The 13,082-nt window shown below is 38.5% G+C and overlaps 1 protein-coding gene across 1 annotated transcript in view; it reads left to right on the top strand.

The window, feature by feature from the left end:
- Nucleotides 1-13,082, top strand: part of MICAL2 (microtubule associated monooxygenase, calponin and LIM domain containing 2) — a 148,673-nt gene continuing 135,591 nt past the window's right edge. The window contains exons 1-3 of the mRNA XM_032690415.1: nucleotides 1-98; nucleotides 3,996-4,156; nucleotides 8,446-8,513. The gene's annotated coding sequence lies outside the window, so the exon portion shown is untranslated. The remainder of the gene's footprint in view (nucleotides 99-3,995; nucleotides 4,157-8,445; nucleotides 8,514-13,082) is intronic.

Raw genomic sequence — 13,082 nt, 5'->3', positions numbered from 1 at the left:
GAATCCATCTCACAAGAATGGCCTGAGATGATGCAGCAGTGGAAGAAATATGGGACAAGCACTGCCATCTTTCACATCCACATAATGAACACAGAGAGGTAAAATAGGAATCTCTGGTTAAGCTCTGGTTGCTCATGCCTGGGCTGCGTGACTGCCACAAAGAACAGAATGTAGCTGCTTGCCCTCATGTGTGTGTGCACTCATTCACCTTTTGATGGAATCAAGAGGGTAAATTGTACCACTGATGGAACTTCTCAAGCTGTGTACACGCTGCCTTTTCTCCTGGGTGTTTAGTTAAATGAGGTTTTCCTTTTCCTGCAGGCAAGCAAATTGCTTCCTTTTTCCTTTTGATGTCCCAGGACTCTGTTTCTCAGCCTGCCTGTCTTGCCTTAATTCCTTTTGATAAAAGAGCCCTTTTATCATACATGCTAAAATTGTTGGATAGGTCTATTTGATATGTCATGATGAAACCAAATAAGCAGCTTTTTAAACATCTTGTATCACTTCTTTTTTCCATATGTCTCATCACTGGATTTAAGAGTATCATAAGTGTCACGATTTTTGGTGGTTCTTTTGTGGAGCTGCAGCTTCTGGATTTTTTACCTTACAATAAACATGAAAATAACTTAAATATCAAGCTGTTGTGGTTGCCAAAAAGCACTTAACAACGTGCTCAGTTTTATGTGAAAAGCAAATTACAAGCATATTCATTGTGAGAAAACTTCAGACTAGGGGCCCTGAGCCCTAGAATGCTTGGGGATCAGTGATATTTCATACACAGTTGTTTGTTGTTTGTTAGCAGACAAGCAACAAGACAGAATTAGTGGGAAATTTTGGATTAGGAATTCAATGACTATTTAGTCACACTTACTGACTATGTTGTCTTAGGCACATGGTAGTTTTCAACATATCCAGAAATGTGATACATTTAGCTCATTACTATAAAAATTAAATCTGTTTTATAGGCTGATCAGACGATCTTCTGCTTATGAGTTTTTCTAAACCAGGAATATCTGAGCTACTTAGTGGGTACGGCCTTTAATTCCTGAGAAACTCTTATGCTGAGCATTGTATTTTAAAGAATAACTAGAAAAAAAATAGGATTTGTATAATTTTTATAAGGTGAAAATTGTTATTGGATATAGAATTGTAAAACATCCCCCCAGTTTTCATAGTTTTGCTTGGATGTGTTTTTTTCCTCCCAGGCTGTTCTGTGGCTTGGAAGTAGCAACCTATTTTTGTACCCTGTCACTTTTATTTTAAACAAATAACTCAGCATTCAAATTTCCAGTTCTAATCTAATTAACACAGTGTTTTTTGTAGTAAATTATGGTAGCACCTCCTTTGAGTCTTCAGGCAGAAAGTATAGAAAGTTACTTTAACTAGTTCCTTGATTTTTCTTTTGTCCAAACTAAATTTTAGAAACCTGTTTGTAACATTGGAAGAGGATTACCATAGGCCTTCAGTCTGCAAGGATTTAAGCACACATGGGATCTAGATGAACTCTAACAATGTCATCTAGATATTTTCTGCATTTAGCTGCTATTGTATTTCTGACTTGTGCAGCTTTTCAAGACTTTAAAGGTTTGTTCAAAACCTTTAATATTACAGCAAACATCCAGTAATGACAGAGGGGGACTTTTACTTGTTTGTCAGGAGTGAAATCAATATACAAACACAGAAGACATATTTAGCTGTGAGTTTGCTGTGGAAGCAGGGTCGTGCTGTTGTAAAATAGTTTTCATTTCACAACCTCAGTTTTACAAGTGTCATATCACTGCAGCCTATAAAAAAAGATTTGACTCATTACACAACTGTTAGTAATGAACTAAGAAGGATAACAGGAAGTGGTAACTTCTAGAGAAGCATTCGTACCAAATGTTTTTATCACCAGGGCAAGTACATTTTACATGTGATTTATAAAATAGATGGGTTTATTTTGCACAAAGTTAGATTCTTGATAACATGCTAAAGTTTGTTCCTTTATGCATGTAATACTGCACTGTGGAGTATTTGAACACTCATGCATAATTTTCAGATAGGCAGGAATTTATGAACTTACCAGTCATCTTGCCCAGTTTTTCTTCCAATAAGAATCTCAATAGTACACTGATCTACAAAACTGACAGTAGTCACTGTTGGGTGTGGGGGTCTTTTTGTGGGTTGTTTGTTTTGGTTTTACCCTCTGGTCTTATTTTCCTCATAATGAAAAAGTAAAATATATAACTGGCATCCATGCTTCATACATAAATTGAACAAAACAGATTCCAGGTTCAAGTAGTTATTTTCCTCCTCTTTTATTTCCAGAATACTTTGCATTTTTCTGCGAGTGTTTATTGCTAAAATATTATATGATTTTTCTCTCCGTGAGAGAAGATGTGTAAACAACAGGGCAGAGGCTTTCTAATGAGAAACACCAATCTAAACACAGCAGGGCTGCAGCAGATTGCTCATGGAAAATTAGATAATCTTTTCTTAATAATCCAATATGAAACCTAGCAGTGACCAAGAAAATACTTCCCAACTGACACATCTATAATCTGCCTGATGTTTTAGAATATATTTTGTTTGGGCACCTTTTTCTTCTCAGTTTTATCTCCCCCTGGCAAAATCATACAAAACTTCTCAATAAATGCAACTGTTTTCCCTTAAATTAAACTTCCAGTGGTTTATACAGAAGGTAAGAGGCCAAATCCACAGCCAGAATTTTTGAGGTGGCAAGGGCAGGGTAGTCTAGCTCAGCTGAGGGCTGTAAACACTCATTGCCCAGCTTTTAAATTAAAGAGTAGCTTCTGTCTTTCAGCTCTCCTATTTCTGGCATTATCTTGATGGTTGTTACAGGTAAAAGCCTCACAACATTTGCATGCTGAGATATCCAAGAAGGTATCCTGTTTGGAGGATGAAGGTTCAAAAAGGAGGCTTAGAAACAAAAGGGGAAAAACACTAAAATAGGTATTGGGTCACAGCACAGTGCAGAATATTTGGGTCAAAAGAAACTGCTACAGCCCAGTCCCTATCTTTTGCAGATGTACTTAGTTTTGCATGCTGATTAAAATCCTTTGAAGCTGATAGGACTGAATAGTTGTGGGTGAATTTAAGCTGATATATAAGTACTGAAGTGCTGCATATTCCCAAGAATCAGGTTCTCTGAGCAGCCACCCTAACTCTTTTCTTGTTTCTGTTGTATCCTTGATAGATATAACCAAAGTTGCAATGTTCCAGTTCTGACCCTGGCCCTCCAACATCCCATTTAACCACTCACATGATAAAGTTATTTGTAAATGTTAAATCTTTGCAGGATTATGATCTAAAGGAGTATTAGAGCCTGATCCAGCTACTTCAGAGGCCTGCCCTAGATTTTGGTGATCAGTGTATCAGAGCCATACTAAAGGGATTAAGATGCTGCCAGTGCTTACTGAAGATAGGGTTTGCCTAAAAGCACAGTCCAGTATTGCAGCCTTGACACATCCAGGGCATGTGTCAAGGCTGCACGTTCCACGGTGCAGCTCACGCTTCACCCTGATGGGTTACAGTGGCTCCAGTAGCCTTCACTTTATTTATGCTCTGATAATCCAAATGCTTAGCAGTGTAAATATTTCCCCTGTGTGGCTATACACAGAGAGATGGATTTACTTACATAATGTGTGAGGCAATGTCATGGAGAAACGTCAGGTTTTTGCCAGTGTCTGCCTGAGATGAGTGGGTTACCTGCTGCAGCACCAGGGAGCTGTTAGGCTGGCTGCCACAGCCCCATCCCAGCAACTCTGCCCTGCCCAGAGCTTTCCAGGGGACAGAGCCCTTCTTTAGAAGTAGAATTGCACTCTACAGCGCTTCAGCAGCTTGTGCAAAAAATAAATGAAGAAAATGTTAGACCCCTTTCCCACTGCTAGTACCGAAATATTCTGGGTTTGTCTTTTCTTCTCCATCCACTTGTATCCTTTCCTTTTACTTCTTTGCCTTCTCTCCATCAGGAGAAACTTCTCTTTATTTTACAGGTGTGGCAAGCAGGGCTGGGGAAATGATAGAGGGAGTGATTTGGCACTTTTTTTTCTTTCACCAGCTGGCAGGAGATACAGGGATGACCTACAATGGGTGAGGGGTGCCTCGAATGTGTGTGGAGTATTGCTGGCACATAAACCAGGTGATTGAAGACCAGGTAAAGAAAAAGTTTTTTGGTTTCTTTTTGTTGGTTGGTTCATTGGGGGTTTTTTGTTTGTTTGTTTTTTGTGGTGAGTCCTTTTTCTGTGTGTTATAAATCTGCTATTGCACCAAAAAGGCTGAAGGCCCAGTAAAAGCAGGCAGCATACTACACTGAAAGACTTCATGTACAAAAAAAAAAAGGTATTTCTTTTTCCCTATGCGGTTTGCCATTTATTTCAGACCCACAAAAATTATGTCATATGCAAAAGAAAAATTTGTTGCAGCCAGAATACAAGTTCCCTTGCCAGATCTGTGTCCATCTTAAAAATACTTCCTTTCTCATTACGTGACATCATCCTGAACAAATGATATTAAATGGTATAAAATAATCATTCTTGCATAATACCTTTACCTTTCATCTTGGATTTCAAAGCACTTTACAATCATTAATCTTTACCTCTTAACCCAGTAATCACATGAGTAAAGTCTTCCTCACACAGAAGAAACATTTCTAAGTAGTTTTACATCCTGTTGGAGACGAGAGGAGAAGCCAAGTTTACCCAGGCAGGAGCTGGGATTAAAATGCAGTACATCTGCTCTCCTTAAGCATCTGTCTTCCTTTCAAATGCATCTACAGACCCAAAAGTCCCAATAAATATTGACATGTAGGTGGTTTTGGTGCATATCTGAAACTTGATGCTGCATGGTTTAAATTTAGGATCTCCAGCTGACACAGTTCTGTTGCTCCACAGAGAAATACTTCTGTCGTGTCATGTGTGTAATCACAGCTGTTTTGTTTGCTTCTTTCACAAATAGCTTTCTTCACAAGCTGGATTTTGTTCAATATGCATTACCAGTTCTGGCATATTGGTCAGCAGTGTTTGGGACAAAAGTAATACTTAACCAGACGAACAGTCTTGTCCCATGGGAATAACCAGTGACTTCTAACCCATCCAATCACTCTCTATAAGGAAAGTAAAGAAACAAAATCTATCAATGGTACAGGAACACAGCTCAACTCAACAAAAGCTTTCAAAATACTAACTGCAAGTGACTGGAAGATTTAAATTATTCAGAAAAGACAAAATACTGCTGCGACTTCGAAAAGTCAGACATTATTTGTCATGCTTTGTGTTCTGATTTTGCCCGGATTTTTAGTGTTATACTTGTTTGTTCCAGGGTGAATGGGCTTAGGGCCAGTGTAAACTTGGGCTTACTGTTTGAGAGCCAAGGGTGTCAACCCTGTGAATGAAATTGTTTCTTCTGATTGATGTCACTCTGCCACAGAAATCCATAATATCAGGTTTTGATCCCCTGCATAGCTACTATGTTTGATCCAGTGCAGCCTTTCACTTATCTGTTTCTGCAAAGTCTTGACCATCTTTGTGTTTGTTTCTCATGACCAAAGGCTGCCTCTTTGATATTATTTATCTTTAGAAGGGGTAGGGTTGGCAACCATTCAATACCAGAAAAGAATCTGGCACTAAGGCCTTCTAACTATAACCACTTACTGAATTTACTGATTTTATTTTTTTCTTTATATGGAATTACTTTTCAGCTACCGTATCCTTTCAGATTCAGGCTGTTGTGCTATTTTTTAATCTTGCCATTAGAGAACAGTATTTCAAGCATTTGGAAGTTTTCTTTTCACCATTTGTAGAAGGCTGCTGGGCTTTGACCCTGTCACCACCCGAGATGTTTTGAAACTTGTCCACACCTTTATTTACTGCGGACTGAATTACTGAGTCCTACCAAACTTCCTGCTCAGAAACTGCTGTTTGAAGGTTTTATTAGAGTCAACCTATTGAGAGCAGAAATTTATAATCTTTTTAAAATTTGAAGTCACTTTATTCTACTATTGATTCTTTGCTGTGTGATGACATATGACCCTCTTGATTCTCACTTGTAATTTGTTTTATATACAAAAATCTGTTTACAGCTTTGATTGTAGTCCAGTAATTCATGGATACAGCTGGGAGAGTTAAAGAATTTTTTTAAATTCCTGTAGGATAAAATGGGCTGAAAATAAACAATATACTGGTATTTAAACTGGGAAAAGGTATGGATCATGAGCTTCCTTAGCTTACTTTAATCCAAGAGGGTTTGCAATAAGAAAACAAATAACTGATGGTTACATAAACAATATCAGTTGACACAGTTTTATGGGTGATAGAGCTTGACAATTGACATATAATATGTATTTGTAGGTGTAGTTTATAAATACACCTATGGCAACTGAATATATGATTTAACCATTCTATGAACATCGGACATTCGGATTAAAAAAAAAAGAGAGAAATGCAATGTTAAATACCTAGTTAATTGATAGTAAAGGAAAGGTGACTGCCAGTTCTGTAAATCAACCAGAAGAAACACCCTAAATTTGGAAGTAGAAACTAGATACATTCAAGCCACAAATAACCTGCAGTAGCAGGGGTCTTTTTTTATTCTGAGGCAAGCTAGTTCTTGGTGCAATCTTCTTTGGTATGCAGAAGCTTCTTTAATACTTAAGCCTTTTTAATAAAGACTAAAATACTTCTAAAAGGGGTACTGTAACACGAACAGAAAGTATATGGTTAGATAGGAAATCAAGAAATCAAGATAAAGTTCCTCAGCTATTAATCTATGCGTATATCTTCCTTTGAGTCCAATTTTCCTTCTGATTATCTACTATCAAGGGTGTATTCAACATGAACTGGTAGAAGACATGGCTCCATTCCCATTATTTTCTATTTCCATTTCCACAGACACATGCAACAATTCACGAAGAAATTTATCAGAAGCAGTGAAGTAGTGAATGGTTTTAAAATAAGTCAATACTTGGAGTGTTTTAAGGTTTGGTTTCAGTAAAGAGCATGACTTAAGATGATCCATTTGCTTTGCATGGCAATGGCATTACTATTGGATGAGCTGCTGCATCTGGGGCAGCAGTAACCCCCCCAGCAAACAGGACATAACTGAATTTAGAAATCACTTAAACCCACGTTATCTGCAGCCTTACATTTTTATCATACGTGCCCACTTCCTGAAAGAGCATTGAAGAAAATAGAGTCATAATTTGTTGTAAGAAAATACGTTATTTTCTTATCGTCCAGAGGCAGGTCCTGCACCACTGAACTCAGTGGAAGTTGCATGAAGCTAAGTGGGTTTCAGTTAGTCTTGTGAACCTTCTGTGTGTGCAAAAATGTGCTCATGCTGCATCCCTTCAGGTGAGGGGACAGAGTTCACCCTGGGACTAGCAAGGCTCTTTCAGGGACAGTTAGAGAAGAAGCTTTAATCTGACTTGTCACTTTGGGAAGTCTTCTCTCCCTCCTGTGCAGCCCACAGTCACAAGTTTCCCAATTTACTACCTCAGTAAAGTCCTCTCCACCTGTGGTGTTGGTGCTTCTTTTGGAACTATTTCTGGCATAATGGACAGGTTCTTGCTTCTCGAGCATTTCTTAACCAAAGGCCAACTGATATGTTACTCCTTGGTGAGGGGTTTTATTGTTCTGCCAGTCTGATGGGATATTTATAGCAACAGCCTTTTGCTCTGTTTCTTAATTTGCCTTGTCTCAGTGAAGTTTGCTTTTGTGAGCTCCCCAAAAGGTACCCTGAACTGCCTACAGATGGGATGTGACCAAGTGAACTCAAGCAGGTTTGCTCTTTGCATCCACTTCTGATTTTACCATATTAGAGCAGGGAGGAAGGTGCAAAGGAAAAACTAAGCAAGTTACTCTCCACAGAAGAAAGTGAAAGACTTGTTTAGGAACACAAGAGAAACAGGGGCCTTGAAAGTAACACTGGTGCCCAAAAGTATTACTTTTTGTTCTGTACACAACTCATTTTGCTCCATCTAATCTAAAAAATGCATTTGTATAATGACTTTTTGTTAAATAAGAGGTACACTGTTGAACTGTTTAATTATACTTTGGCTGACTTGCACTTATTTTCAAATCCTTATTCCCTAAGAAGTTTAAAGGAGACGGAGTTTTCCAAGCTCTCTGTTTAATCATTTCACCTATGTTTACTTGGGGAGTTTTCTTTCTAATCCAATTTCCTTTCTTTTTCCCTCTACTTTCCCTCTTCTTTCCCCCTTTCCTCTCTCTTTCAGAACACAGCCCTGGGCATTCAGACTTAGGCAGCTGTCCAAATCTATTTTGAAACAAAATTTTAAATCAAAACTTCTTGCAGCTATAGAGCGAGGGTCATATGGGCGTGCCCTGGGTCAGCAGGAAAACTTGTAATGACATTGCAGACACTTGTCTCTTTCCACCCCCAGTAAACATGTGCATAATGTAGAGCTATAAAAATGCTATTTTTCAGAAGAAGTCGAGGTCACCTTGTCCCACATAGGACCAGTTGAAAGAACTTTGGCTCGGAAAAGAGGGAAGGTAGGCATATCTTACATAAGAAACATAAATTTTTCTGATTAAGAGCAAAGCATGCCTAGATTTTGTGGTGTTGACAAGCAGTTTCATTATTACCTAATTATTACTACTAATAATTACCTAATAATTACTAATAATTACTTGGTATCAGAGGAAGAAAAACTGTGGAACCTGAAATGCCATGCAGAGAAGGGAGAACTCACGGCACTTTGCAGATACTGAGATACACAAAGCTCTTGTGAGTGTTACTTCTGTGTTCACACCTGTCAGTTTTCCATGCTGAACCCCCAGTAATCCCGTAGTATGGAGAAAGGTTGACACTTGGAACAAAACTTGGGGCAGAAATAGATGTTAACACGTTCGAAACTGCATTTGTAGGTGAAAAACCATGCTAGTATTTTGATTTTTCCCCTGATGTTTCTGTGGTACTTACCCTCGTGTGTTTTTCAGCTGCTTTTGAGGCACTGCTGCACTGCTGGCTGTGAAAGTGAGAGAACAGTTTTGGCAGATGAAAGGCCAGCAATGATAGCGCTGGAATGTGACCTCGGACATTTATCAGAATGACATTGTCAGTCAGATGATATGGCATCCTTATTTTTCCGACCACTTCTGGCACAAATTCAGGTCGGTTCAGGATGGGGGCATACACTGCCATGCCATGCATATGCCCATAATTGGCCTATTAAGACTCACAATATGAAGTTAGCTTAGTTAATACAGAAAAGGTTTATTTTCAAAAGCGTCCTCTTGTGTGTAGGTATTTAACATGTTCCTCTGTCACTTCCAACCTGTTTTAAAAATCTGCTTGAAAGAAACCAGTGGGATTAGAGAAAGACTGTAAAAAAACCTAGATAAATTGAAATAGATATCAAATGAGGGTCATTTTCTTGCTATGGATCATGGGTATTCTTCTGCTTAATAGACCAAGGTCTCATAAACTGTTAGTGATTTTTCCTTACTGCCTCAGATTTGTGAAGTATCTAAAACAATAACAGAAAAGAAGTTTTTATCTAAAAGAGAGATTTGGAGCAAATGATGTTACTTGGGTGTCATTTCCACAGCTTCCTTCTCCCTATCTGCCAGGGAAAATAATGGAGGCAAGTGTTTGTTGGAGAGATTATGAGGGTGAAAGCTGGGACATTTTCAGCCTGGCATTGGTTTGCACTGTGAGCAAGTTACTTCCACAACATCCACAGCTGCAAAAGAGGGTGAGACTTAAGAGTCCTCAAAATAAAAACCCTCTCCTTTGTAAATGCAAATTCTATTTCTACAGTACTACTTCTGTGATTGTACAGATCTGAGACTTGTCTGCAGATTGTGTCCCTCGGAACATTCCAAAGGTTCAGGAATATTTTGGGGTTTTGTTAGGGCATACAAATTAGGACAAGGCATGGAGGTGAGGTTGTCTTTAAGCTAAATGGTTGAAATGCCAGAAATGTGGTGCTTAAAATCTGGACAAAAGGAAATACTTCTACCTCTCTTTCTTGACTGTGGAGTGTGGAAGAATTTCTGTGGTTGTTGCCATCATGAATCGTGCAGATAGTAGTTATGCATGAGTTATTGTTTTAGGATGGAACTCCATCCTTAGTTTTTGATAATGCTTCTGCTCTTGAAGGGAGAATTAAAAATGGTTGTGTTCTGTATTCAATTCCACCTCTAATTTTTTGGCAGATGAATATGCTGCATGATGCTTGTGTTTGATTATTTAAATAGCATTCATTTTTGTGCATAGAAAACACAACAAGATCTCTGATATTCTAGAGTTGAAAAATTAGAAATGAGCTAGTAAATAAGTAAGTTGAAAATGACAATTTCAGCCAGCTATGTCTTTGCATTTCCAAGATAGTGTCTTATGCAAGCTAAAAAGATCAAGTATTTCTTCACAGCAATGGCCACCCCAAGCCAAAAGAGAGCAGAGGGAGACTTATCCATGTTACAATTCTTGGTCATAAGCCTGTTTGTTTGCTTTTGAAATGGTAGAGTAATTACAGAAATAGAAAGTATTTCAGAGTGAATGAATAAGCAAAATATTCTTATTCTTGGTGAACAAGTGCCTATGTGCTCCCATTGACAGGGTGAATGATTTCTAACATGCACATATCAAAAAAATAAGGATCTGTTTAAACAACATTTTGACTCATCAGTCAAGTTTTAAGCATGTTCATAATTTTCTCACTAGTTTTGAATCCCTAGTTTGGGAAGTGACTGGAGGTATTGGCTGAGTCATTTTCTGGTGATTAAGTGGTATGTCTGAACAGGAAACATACTGCAAAAGGCTTAGGGGGGTTATAAATAGAACATGTTCTGAGGGAAAATTGTTATGCAGACAGCAAAGTCTGTTGATACATGGCTGCATAGATGTTGTCTACTGTACAGTACATTAAAAATACTACCAGTATTTTTAATGAAAATTTTCTTGGTTTGTTTTTTTTTTTTAACCCCACTTTAATTACTTAATACCATTTCTTTACATCCTTATTTTATTTAGATGAATGTCTGGGGGTAGTAGTCACTTTAAAACTTCAAAATAAACTGCCTTGATAGTTGTCCTTTTGTTTTCAAGGCCTGTGTTTTTTGATTCCAAGAAGACATTTCTTTAAACTTATCCTTGCTAAACTGACAAAATCCTGACTTACTGTGCACTTCCTATGTGCTTTCTTCTGTGATACAGTCTGTTTATGCCACATGCACAGAGAGAGCAAGGAATGGGACACAAGGTGGGAATTCCAGCATAAGTATGACTTCTGCCATTGGTAAACTAGTGGGTTACCTTAGACAAATTTTTCCATAATTTCTCTACATTTTCCTAGAACAGTGATTTATCTTCACTTTGTTCTTCTGGAAAGGTGAGATAACAACTGTTCCCCCATTTTAGAATGCTGAATACAAAGCATAACAGGATACTGTATGAATCCCTTGAAATCAAGGACTTTGTCCACAAAATCCTTCTCCAATTAGCAGCAAACTCAGGATCCCTATCTGGTCATATTCCAGTGCAATTTACTGACAAATGGATCACTTGACTGGAAAGAGCAGTTCTGTCATTGTTTAAAGAGGAGCTATGTTGCTAACACAGGAAGAAAAATATTGTGGACAAGTAATGGAAATAAAATCAAACTTCCATATTTTATAGCTGGATCAAGAGCTAACCAAAGCCAGTAGGAGTCTTTCCACTGACTTCATCAAACTTCGCATATTTGTCCTCAAAAGTGCAAGTAATGCAGCCCAGCCAGGCCCTGGGAGATGCTCCAACCCCTTGTTCTCAGCTGACCTTCTTTGGCCAGAGCTGCCTGGGTGAAAGTGGTACTACACACAGTACCAAGGGCAGGCCAAATGAAAAACCTGGAACAAAAAAATGCTGTAGGAAAACCCACATCAAACCAGACAATGGGTTCTTTTGCCTCCAGGCAAGCACCCATACATTTATAAATAATGACATGCAGACATTAGTTTAGTTTAAGATGCTTATTGATGCTTTGTAGACTAATGTTTTAAGCAAAACAGAAGGCAAGAGTGGGCAAGTTTCCAAAATCTGGATATATTGTGAAGTACATGTAAACTTTCTCTCCGTGAGCACACAGTGAAATGTGTTTGCTAAAAATCCTAATACTGTATACTAAAATAAAAAAAAAAATCCTACTCTGCCACTGCCTGAAATAAATGATAAGAGAAGTGGCTGGGCTTAGGAAGGAAATCAGCCATTTAACTAAAGCAGAAGCCTCCTTGCAATGCAGAACTTTTTTTTTTTAATAAGGAAGTTTCATCTGTAAACTTTCACAATAAACCCTTCTCTGAAACGGTCTGTTAGATAGTGACCATATTTTATAGACATCTAATATTAATTATCCATGTATAACTAAACTTTTGCTTACTATCTGACAACAAATATTTGTCTGTGTGGGCGAAAGGCCAGACAGTGATCTCTTGATCACCAGGAAGTAAATCAAACCTTTGAATCCTGTAGAGATATTTCAAACTGACTTTTTAAAATTTTGAAAATACCTTTTCGTCTTCAGCTTATACACTGCTAAACAGTGTGTTGGTGAATGGGTGATGGCAGATGCATATCTTGAAAGAGCAGCATAATTGCTGCTCATTAAGAAATTGCCAGGCAGCAATATATAGGTAAAAAGAAGCACTTCACATGCAGAAAGAAGCGCTTGCAAATCAGGAAGGCTGAACAGGCAAAAGAAGACTTTTGAGCTGTGCTGAGTTTCACAGGTCAATCCCACGTATGAATTGTAAATATTGCCCTATGAAGGGCACTTGAAAGAAATGCCAGTTCTGTGAGCAAGGAGGAACAATCCCAGAGCGAGCTGATGGACTAAGTTTCTGCTCAACAGGATCTCCCCTGGGAATGTGGCAGTTGTTAGTCTTCATTTCAGCTGTTGAGAAAGCGTGCTTGTGCCCGGGCTTTGTTTCCTCCCCAAGTGCTGCTGTTACCATTCCAGGGAGTTCAAAGGGGTTTTGCTCTCGGTGTGTTCGGGCTCCTCCTCCACCAGCTGAAATCTGTTATTTCAAACTCTGGATACAGAGGAGCAGGAAAGGTGGAGGGGTGCCAGCTGCCCTGTT

The sequence above is a fragment of the Chiroxiphia lanceolata genome, chromosome 6 (assembly GCF_009829145.1).
Source record: "Chiroxiphia lanceolata isolate bChiLan1 chromosome 6, bChiLan1.pri, whole genome shotgun sequence".
Classification (NCBI taxonomy): domain Eukaryota; kingdom Metazoa; phylum Chordata; class Aves; order Passeriformes; family Pipridae; genus Chiroxiphia; species Chiroxiphia lanceolata.
This window is presented reverse-complemented; position numbering and strand designations above follow the sequence as displayed.